A 10,884-nucleotide genomic window follows, 5' to 3' on the forward strand; every position below is an offset into this window, starting at 1 on the left:
CTCCCCAATTGAAGAGTCCGAATCTTGTCTCCTCGCCAGCCTCTGCTGCCACTGCTACTGTGTAAAGTGGGTTCCCTGAGGGAGGGTGGCTCTCCTAGAGCCACAGCCAGGCATCCACCTCACCCGGCAGCATGGGGCCAGGCCCATCCAGCTTGCTTCCCCAGCTGCCCCAGGAGCCATGGAGGAAAGATATAGAAGGATGATTGTCCACATATCCCACGGCCGATGGAAGCCCCACCCTACTCTCTCCTTAGGTGGCTAATTGAGTCTGGACAGATGTGCAGAATGCCGTGACAGCAACAGCCTTCCCACTGTCCACTGCTCTCCAGTCAGATCACTTTCACAGGATTTTAAAGCTCACCATCACCCTGTGAGAGGAGACCAAGTCTTGCCAGCCACATTGTGCAGGCAAGGAAACTGAGGCCCAGGGAAGCCTCTTCCTCTGGTATCATAGCGGCAGGGCGAGGGCTGGAAAAACCAACTTCTGTTTCCAGGCCAGAATTTTGGTTTCAAAAAGCAGCAGTCTAAGGCCAGGTGCAGTGGGGCACACCTGTAATCCAAGCTATTCGGGAGCCTGAGGCAGGAGAATTGAAAATGGGAGAGGGAGGTTGCAGTGAGCTGAGATCAGGCCATTGCACTCAGCCTGGGCGACAGAACAAGACTCCATCTCAAAAAAAAAAAAAAAAAAAAAGGCAGCGGTCTCCAAACCCAGGTGCCTCAACATGGATTGTGGCTCTTCCAGCCCATGACGATGCTAGCTCAAGCCCAGGCTCTGCCATTTTGTAGCTGGGAGGTCTTGAGTAAGTCACTGTCTCACTCTGAGCCTCGGGTACCTGTAGAATGGGGAAATGACGCCTGCCACCAGGTATTTGTGAAAGTCAAGATTAAAAGGAGAGGCTGGGCGAGGTGGCTCATGCCTGTAATCCCAGCACTTTGGGAGGCCTAGGAGTGTGCATCATGAGGTCAGGAGTTGGTATAAGATCTGGATCATATATCTGGACCAGCCTGGCCAACATGGTGAAACCCCGTCTCTACTAAAAACACAAAAATTAGCCAGGCGTCGTGGTATGCACCTGTAATCCCAGATACTCAGGAGGCTGAGGCAGGAGAATCCTTGAACCCAGGTGGTGGAGGTTGCAGTAAACCGAGATTGCGCCATTGCAGGCCAGCCTGGGTGACAGAGCCAGACCCCCTCTCAAAAACAAAAGATTAGAAGGAAAAACAGGTGTGAATGCTTTGTAAACAATTTGCTTGGCACAGCTGTCACTCTGACCTCAAAACCCCCTACCCACTCTGGCCTTTCTTCCCAGGTTGGGGAAGATGCCCCTCTTTGCTGCCTTGTTCAGCCGTTGCCTGCAGGCTCCGCTCTAATTCACCTCTTCCCGGCAGGCTTAGCAGATGATCTCAGCTCATATATCTTGCTCCCTTTTCTGAGCTCCTGAGCAATTGCTATTTGAATCATTCGTTCAGCAATTTGCTGCGTATTTGCCTTGTGAAATCTCTTCATGGTTTTCCTGAGCCAATTCTGCAGTGATTAATTTATTACATGCTTGTATTTTGTCTGGCAAGGTTTTTATCCCCTTTAAATGTGGGGCTTAGAGCTCACAGTTTGATAAATTATAAAACGCTTCTCCATGTCCCTCTTCTTGTATTCTGTTTCTCTACTGACTTTTTTTTTTTTTAAGATGGAGTCTTGCTCTTTCACCCAGGCTGGAGTGTGAAGTGGCACAATCTCAGCTGATTTCAACCTTTGCCTCCTGGGTTCAAGCGATTCTCCTGCCTCAGCCTCCCAAGTAGCTGGGACTACAGGCGCCTGCCACCACGCCGGCTAATTTTTGCAATTTTTTTTCTTTTTTCTTTCTTTCTTTTTCTCTTTTTTTTTTTTTTTTTTGAGATGGAGTCTCGCTCTTGTCGCCCAGGCTGGAGTGCAATGGCATGATCTCAGCTCACTGCAACCTCTGCCTCCGGGTTCAAGCAATTCTCCTGCCTCAGCCTCCTGAGTAGCTGGAATTACAGGCACCCACCACTGTGCCCGGCTAATTTTTTGTATTTTTAGTAGAGATGGGGTTTCACCATGTTGGACAGGCTGGTCTCAAACTCCTGACCTCAGATGATCCACCCACCTCGGCCTCCCAAAGTGCTAGGATTACAGGTGTGAGCCACCGCACCCGGCCTCTTTCTCTACTTACTTTCTAATCTCTGGCACCCCCATCTTCCGTAGGATACTTGGAATTCAACAGATGTCATTGTGACAGACAAGAAAAAGGAAATTGGATTGCTTTGTAATACCTGTTGGTGTGAAAATGTCACAATCCGCTTAGCTTTTTTAGCAGAGGGGGTCACCGGAATCAGCCCACACAGCAGAGGAACATGTCCCAGTCAATTGAGGGGGTCTGGTTGGGACCAGGAATCTATTTGATGGAAAAGAACATTCAAGTACCTTATTCTGTCACCCAAGTAAGCACTTGTTGTCTTTCCAGCTGGACAGGAAGCCCCTGGTCGGGGGGCAGGTGCTCTGTTTTGCCCTTCTCTGAATTGCCCACAAAGTCCAGCACATACCTGGCTGCAAATCTAGTGCTTGCAGAAATCGCTGCAGCTTTAGTATGAGACGAGACTTTCTCTGGGTCCAGGAAGAGAGGACTTGGATGGGCAGAGGGAGTCAAGAGGGTTGGATGTCTCAGAGAAGAGATGAGGAGGGCCTCAACAGGGACAGTAGCAGTGGCCCGTTTCCTCCACAAGGCTGGAATCACCAGGCCATGTCTAGGTCCTGAATTTTGGAGCTCCCCTAGCCCAGGGTGACTCCAGTTCAAATCCCAGCTCCGTTCTTTTAGCTGGAGGACCTTGGACAAGTCACCCTTTGTCTCTGAGCCTTGGTGTCTGTGGAGTGAGGATGATGATCCTCCCAAGACAGTAGTTAAAAAGAGGAAGACAGGCTGGGCACAGTGGCTCACACCTCTAATCCCAGCACTTTGGGAGGCCAAGGTGGGTGGATCACCTGAGGTCAGGAGTTCAAGACCAGCCTGGCCAACATGGCAAAACCCCGTCTCTACTAAAAATACAAAAAATTAGCCAGGCGTGGTGGCACATGCCTGTAGTCCCGGCTACTTGGGAGGCTGAGGCATGAGAATTGCTTGAATGCGGAGGGCAAAGGTTGGAGTGAGCCAAGATTGCACCAGTGCATTCCAGCCTGGGCAACAGAGTGAGACTCCGTCTTAAATAAGCAAGTAAATAAATAAATAAATAAATAAATAGGGGAAGGCAAAAAAGGAGAACCAGATGTGAAAGTGTTTTGCGAGTGATTCACAGAGCACAGATGTCAGAGGTTTTTATGATCCTTCTGTTTATAGTTATTTTGCTGAACCCCTGCAGAGATCAGGGCCAATGGTACATTTGACGAACGCTAAGATGCTCAGGCCTCTGCATCAGACTTGGCTGGGAAGTGTCTTAAATGCAGATTCCTGGGCTCCAGCTCAGACCTGTTGGATTGGAATCTCTGGGGAAGGGGAGATCTTGGGGACTGCATTTTCACAACACTCTGCGGGTGACGCCAATGCCTGCTGCAGTTTGAGGACCACTGTGCCAGAGGCTGCGAACACGCAGTGTCTGTGCACACCTAGGTGGGCCTGCGCGAGGTACCAGCAATCCCTGCCCCCAGGGCCTCGCCATCCTGGATAATCCAGGGTGTTGCGTGGGCCTGGAGGAGGGGCTTCTGCCCAACTAAGGGCCAGCGAAGGCTTCCTGGAGGAGGTGCTGGTGGTGCCCAGGCTGAGGCAAGGAAAGGGAAAGAGGGAAAGGTGCAAAGGCTTCCCGTGGCCGGTGGTGGAGGGGACAAGGCACAGTTCCAGGACCCTGGGAATCAGTCTGGCGAGGGAGACAGACTCAGAGGGCCTCAGAGTGGAGGGCTGGGTGGAGCCCCTTCCTCAGGATGGGTAGGATTCTAGGGGTTGAAATCAAGGTCAGGACATCCACCCACTCCCAGGAGGCTGAGCTAGGGCTGCGGCTCACACCCTCCCTCTTCAGCTCGCATCTCCTCCTGCCCTGAGGCTACTCCTGAGTCCGTCCAGGTGGCAAGGCAAGTGACCTCTGTCCTGGCCTGGCCCTGCCACTGAAAGTTGTGTGACCCTGGGCCTGGGTCCCCTCCAAGCTTCCATCCCTGTGGCTCCCTCTGAGATTCAATCCACAAGGGCTGGCTTTGCCGCCCACATTCCTGGGGAAGTGCTGCCACCCGGTGGCCATTAGGAAAAACAGCTCCTGAAGCACGCGGCCAGCTATAGAGCCCCCAGCTTTCCGCACACTGTCGCCACCTGCTGACTCAGGGATGCCGGGGAGCTCAGGGGTCCGTATACTTTGTGGACGGGTGAGCTGGTCTTGCGCACGCCAGCTCTGTGCCTGGCTGCCCGCTCTGCAGCCACCGCTGTCCCCCAGCCCAGGCCTGCAATCCTCCCTACTTAAAGGTCCAGAAGCTGGAGTGGGTTGCTGGAATTCAGTTCAGTTCGTCGTCAACATAGACATTTAGAGTGTGGGCTTTCAGGTCAAGCAGAGGACAGTGATCCTGGCGGCTAAGGCTGGGTGCCTTCTGTGCAGAGGCCCGGACCCGAGCAGCTTCCATTCCTTTCTTCACATGAGCCTCACGGCCGTGCGGTGATCCCACACGCTCACCCATTCACTCACTCATTCATTCAGTACGTATTTCTTGAGCACCTACTACATCCAGGCCACACACCAGGGAACAAGACAAGCAAGGCCCTGCCCTGACAGAGGCCTCGTGAGTGGGAGGAGCAGGCAATCAACTGGTAAGCAAAGAATTGGCTGCTTCCAGCTGGTGGCAGACACCAGAGATTTTATAAAATGGAGGGGTGGGAAAGGTGATGGGTACAGTGGTGTGATCTCGGCTCACTGCAACCTCCACCTCCTGAGTTCAAGTGATTCTCCTGCCTCAGCCTCCCAAGTAGCCGGGATTACAGGCAAGCACCACCACACCCGGCTAATTTTTGTGTTTTTTGTAGAGATGGGATTTCACCATGTTGGTCAGGCTGGTCTCAAACTCCTGACCTCAGATTATCCGCCCACCTCGGCCTCTCAAAGTGCTGGGATTACAGGCATGAGCCACTGTGCCTGGCCCAGGGAGTTCTTTTTTTTTTTTTTTTTTTTTTTTTTTTTGAGACGAGTCTCGCTCTGTCTCCCTGGTTGGAGGGCAGTGGCGCGATCTCAGCTCACTGCAAGCTCCGCCTCCCGGGTTCCCGCCATTCTCCTGCCTCAGCCTCCTGAGTAGCTGGGACTACAGGCGCCCGCCACCGCGCCCGGCTAATTTTTTGTATTTTTAGTAGAGACGGGGTTTCACCGTGGTCTCGATCTCCTGACCTTGTGATCTGCCCGCCTCGGCCTCCCAGAGTGCTGGGATTACAGGCGTGAGCCACTGTGCCTGTCCCAGGGAGTTCTTTAGATGCGCCGCTTTGAAAGGGTCTCTCTGAGGAAGTGCTCAGGGACGCCTGAGAGGAAGCTGCAGGGTGTTTCTGTGGCAGGTGTGCACTGTCACCCTCGAGCGGCCCAAGAAGAGGCAGCGCAGCCAGCAGGGACCAGTCCTGTGTTATCCCCCTCATGTCACCGATGCCTGCAGAGCGGCTGGTGACGGGGCCTGCACTTGCTTGCTAACCAGTCTCTGGTCTGTTTTCTACAGACAGCCAGGTCCCTGAGGGCAGAAACCTGGCCCATCCAGGTCACACCTCTGTCCCCAACACCTAGCACACTGTCTAGCCTGGGGTGACGTTCAACACCTGTCTGTTAAATGAATGAATAACTGTGTCATCAAAAGTAGAAGGCCAGATATCAGGCGATGGCCAGAGATAGCAGAGGCCTCAAGGGCTGGCATCAGAATCCCAGACTCGATCTGCCTGGCACTGAGGAGCCACAGAAGACTCTGGCCAGGAAGGGAAAGGGCAGTCAGGCCTGTGTTTGCCTGGAGCCCCCTGGCTACCATCGACAGGCTGGAGGGAGCAGGGGGGCCCGCTGGTGGGGGTGGGAACACCACCCCCCGAGTCTGAAGCAAGGTAGGGACAGGGCACAGGGGCCAAACCACTGGGAGGCTGGGTTGGGGCAGCAGAAGGGAGGCCTGGTGGGGTGGGCCAGCCCTGAGGACAGCGGGTCGGGAGGGTCACCTTCCTCTTGGGACAGGAAAGTGTCTCCCACTAAGGTGGCAGCAGTGGAGGCCAGGGAGGGGATTAGTGTGGCTCAGGGGCATCTGCATCCTTCTAGAAGCCTGTTCTTAGCTTTGATGGAGCCCTGGCTCTCACCACCCTTGGGGTACAGGGCAGCTATCTCCTGTCTTCTCCACCGCCTCCTCCAGTCAGCTGCCTCTAGCCAGAGGTGGGAGGTGGGTTTCCGTGGGGCCCCAAGTTCCCCCAGCCACCCCCAAAGTGGATCTATTCCTGGCTTGGCTTGGCGTGTAATGGGCTGACCTCTGCCCTCCCCTCCACCCCCGCCCCCCAGTGCCCTGCCCCCTGGGTTAGGTCAGTGATGAAAGCTGGTGGGAGCCCAGGGGGGTGGGGAGGAGAGGGACAGAGCCTGATTGTTCCCCAGCCTGGCAGCACAGTGGCTGGCTCATTGCGCTCGCCCTCTCTCTCTCCTCCCTCTCCCTTGCAGGGTTCTCAAACTCAAGTGGGAAGCTATTTCTCTTGCAGATGCCACAACACCCCATCCCCACCTCTCCCTCAGAGGTTCCGAATCTTCGGGACTGTAGCGGGTTGGAGGCCCATGGTTTAGACACAGGCAGGGAAGGCTGGTGGGACCACACTTTGGAAAGAGCCCGGGACCACAGCCAGAAGACCTTGGGTGTCACTGGCCCCCTCTGAGCCTCAGTGACCTCAGTGTGGAATGGGGTCTTGGGATGCAAAGAGCAAGGCCAGCCTAGAGGAGAGGGATGAGGACAGCAGGTGAAACTGACGTGAATGCGCCTGGTCCTTCCTTTCTCCTCACCTGCCACGACCCCACCTTCAATATCCCTGTGTGCGTCGGTCTCTGCCGGGCTCTTTGTCCCATGGGTCTCGGTGGCCACCTCTGCACTGATAAATCCCAGATTGGCCTAAAGACCGTAGCTGTACGCCTGGCCTTGACAGCGGGTAAGGCCGGTGTCCCGCCTCGTTCTGTAGAAGTGTCTCAGCTATTCTTACTGCTTTGCTCTTTCTCACTGATTTTTGGAATCAGCTTGATAAGCTCCATCAGAAAGCCTGTTGGGTTTTGATCAGGACTGAGTTTAATTGACATTAATTTGGGGAGAATGAACATCCTTATACTGAATCTATGCAACTTAATAGCTGTCTCTTTGCATTCACTTACCTCTTTTATTTCTTATTAAGGAAATTTTTTAAAGTACAAAATTAGAGAGAAGAGAGTAATGACACTTTTGTTACCTAACACCAAGTTGCCCAGTGATCCCTCACAGCCACTCCATTTTCAGCCACAACCCTGCCCACGCTGCACCCCTTCCTCCAGGCCTGCTTTCCTTATGGTGAAGCAAATATTGAGGATTTTCTTTCATGTCTTCCAATAACATTTTTTGTCTATGTTTTTATTTTCAAATAATTTTAGACTCACATGAAGTTGCAAAAATAGTACAGAAGGGTCCCGGGTATGCTTTTCCCAGTTTCCACCAAAGAGTAACATCTTACATAGCTAGAGTACTTGACCACAGAACCTTATTCAGAGTTCACTAGTTCTGCATGCATTCATGTAGGTGTGTGTGCACGTGTGTGTATGCCTCTGTGTGCATGTGTGTGTGTGTGTGTGTGTAGTTCTCCACAATTCATCACAAGTGGATTCATGTAGCCACCATCGCAATTAAGATACAGAACTGACCAGGCATGGTGGCTCACCCCTGTAATCCCAGCACTTCGGGAGGCTGAGGCGGGCAGATCGCTTGAGCTTAAGAGTTCAAGACCAGCCTGGGCAGCATGGCGAAACACCATCTCTACCAAAAATACAAAAATTAGCCAGGCACAGTGATGCACACCTGTGGTCCCAGCTATTCAGGGAGAGGCTGAGACAGGAGGATCACTGGAGCCCAGGAAGTGGAGGCTTCTGTGAGCCAAGTCCACACTACTGCACTCCAGCATGGACGACAGAGCGAGACTCTGTCTCAAAAAGAAAAAAAAAATACAGAACTGTTCTATCTTCCGTCATCACAGACCCTCCATACTACTCATTTATGGTAACCTCCCTCTCCATTTCCCTCCCCTCCCTACCCCAACCCCTAGCTACCACAACTCTGTGCTCTGTCTCTACAGTTTTGTCACTGTGACAATGTTACATTAATGGAGCTCCTCAGCATGTAACCTTTCAAATTAGGCTTTTTTTTTGCTGGGCACGGTTACTCATGCCTGTAATCCCAGCATTTTCGGAGGCCGAGGCGGGTGGATCACAAGGTCAGGAGTTCGAGACCAGCTTGACCAACACGGTGAAACCCAATCTCTAATAAAAATACAAAAATTAGCTGGGTGTGGTGGCACACGCCTGTAGTCCCAGCTACTCAGGAGGCTGAGGCAGAAGAATAGCTTGAACCCGGGAGGCAGAGGTTGCAGTGAGCCAAGATCATGCCACTGCACTCCAGCCTGGGCGACAGAGCAAGACTTCATCAAAAAACAAACAATTCAGCATAATTCCCTAGAGCTCCATCCTTCTGGAAGCCTGTTCTTAGCTTAGCCCATCCCTTTTCATTGCTGAGTAGTATTCCATGGTATGGAGGAACTAGTTAGCTTAATCACTCACTGAAGAGCATTCAAGTTGTTTCCAATTTTTGACCATTACAGATAAAGTTGCCCTGACAATTGTGTACTTGTTTTTGTGTGGATATGAGTGTTCGTTTCTCTGATATAAATGCCCAGGCATGCTGTCACGGAGTCCTATGGTAAATGTGTGTTTAGTTTTTTAAAAAATTGCCAAATTGCCAGTTGTGAGCATGGTGGGTCACACCTATAATCCCAGGGCTTTAGAAGGCCAAGGCAGGCAGATCACTTGAGGCCAGGAGTTTGAGACCAGCCTGGCCAACATGGTGAAACTCTGTCTCTACTGAAAATACAAAAATTAGCTGGGCAGGGCACGGTGGCTCCCGCCTGTAATCCTAGCACTTTGGAAGGCTGAGGTGGGTGGATTGCCTGAGCTCAGGAGTTCGAGACCAGCCAGGACAACATGATGAAACCCTGTCTCTGCTTAAATACAAAAAATTAGCTGGACATGGTGGTGCATGCCTGTAAATCCCAGCTACTTGGGAGGCTGAGACAGGAGAATTGCTTGGACCTGGGAGGCGGAGGTTGCAGTGAGCCAAGATTGCACCATTGCACTCCAGCCTGGGCAACAGAGTGAGACCCTGTCTTAAAAAAAAAAAAAAATTAGTTGGGCATGGTGGCACGCAACCGTAATCCCAACTACTCAGGAGGCTGAGGCATGAGAATCACCTGGACCCAGGATCATGTTACTGCACTCCAGCCTGGGCGATAGAGTAAAAAAAGGAAAACCATTTTTCAATGTGCCTGTACCTCAATAGCATTTTATCACCATAAATATTTTGTTAGATGTAATTTTTGTTATTATTGTAAATGGAAGAATACCATTTAATTTTTTTATTTTTGAGGCGGAGTCTCGCTCTGTCGCCCAGGCTGGAGTGCAGTGGCGCGATCTCGGCTCACTGCAAGCTCCGCCTCCCGGGCTTACGCCATTCTCCTGCCTCAGCCTCCCGAGTAGCTGGGACCACAGGCGCCCGCCACCTCGCCCGGCTAGTTTTTTTTTGTAATTTTTAGTAGAGACGGGGTTTCACCATGTTAGCCAGGATGGTCTCGATCTCCCGACCTCGTGATCCGCCCGTCTCGGCCTCCCAAAGTGCTGGGATTACAGGCTTGAGCCACCGCGCCCGGCCAGATTTTTAAAAATTATATGTTGTCAGCTATGATGTTTATAAATGCAATTAGTTTTTTCTTGAGATACAATTTACATACCATAAAACTTCATCATTTGAAAGTGTACAATTCAGTGGTTTTTCCTATATTCTCAAGGTTATATACAGCCATCACTGCTATCTAATTCCAGAACATCTTCATCACACCAAAAGAAAACTTAACTCATTCATAGTCACTCCCCAAGCCCTCCTCTCCCCAGCCCCCCGAAGCCACTAATCTACTCTCTGTCACTATGGATTTGTCTATTCTGGGCATTTCATATAAATGGAATCACTTTCTATGTGGCCTTTCACCTCTGGCTTCTTTCGCTGAGCATCATGTTTTCAAGGATTATCTGTGTTTTAGCTGTAATTCGTTTTTTTGTTTGTTTTGTTTCATTTTTGTTTTGTTTTGTTTTATTCTGTTCTGTTTGAGATGGAGTCTTGCTCTGTCGCTCAGGCTGGAGTGCAGTGGCACGATCTAGGCTCATCACAACCTCCACCTCTCAGGTTCAAGCGATTCTCCTGCCTCAGCCTCCAGAGTAGCTGGGACTACAGGCGCATGCCACCACACCTGCTAATTTTTGTATTTTTAATAGAGATGGGGTTTCACTATGTTGGCCAGGCTGGTCTCGAACTCCTGATCTCAAGTGATCCACTCACCTCAGTCTCCCAAAGTGCTAGGATTACAGGCACGAGCCATCACACCCTATAATTAGTTTTTCATATTGATTGGATGTGGGAATATCCTTTCTCTGCTAAATTTCATTCATAGTTCTAATACTTTGCCAGTAGATGATTTGGGGTTTTCTATGAATAGACAATCATACCACTTATAAATAATCCCAGTTTTGCTTTTCTTTTCCAATTCTTATCCCTTCTTTCATGCCTACTTTCCAGGCTAGGACCTCAGGTACAATGTTGAATCGACTCATGGATGAGGGGCAAATCCATCCCTGATT

Source organism: Theropithecus gelada, chromosome 10, assembly GCF_003255815.1.
Source record: "Theropithecus gelada isolate Dixy chromosome 10, Tgel_1.0, whole genome shotgun sequence".
NCBI lineage: Eukaryota > Metazoa > Chordata > Mammalia > Primates > Cercopithecidae > Theropithecus > Theropithecus gelada.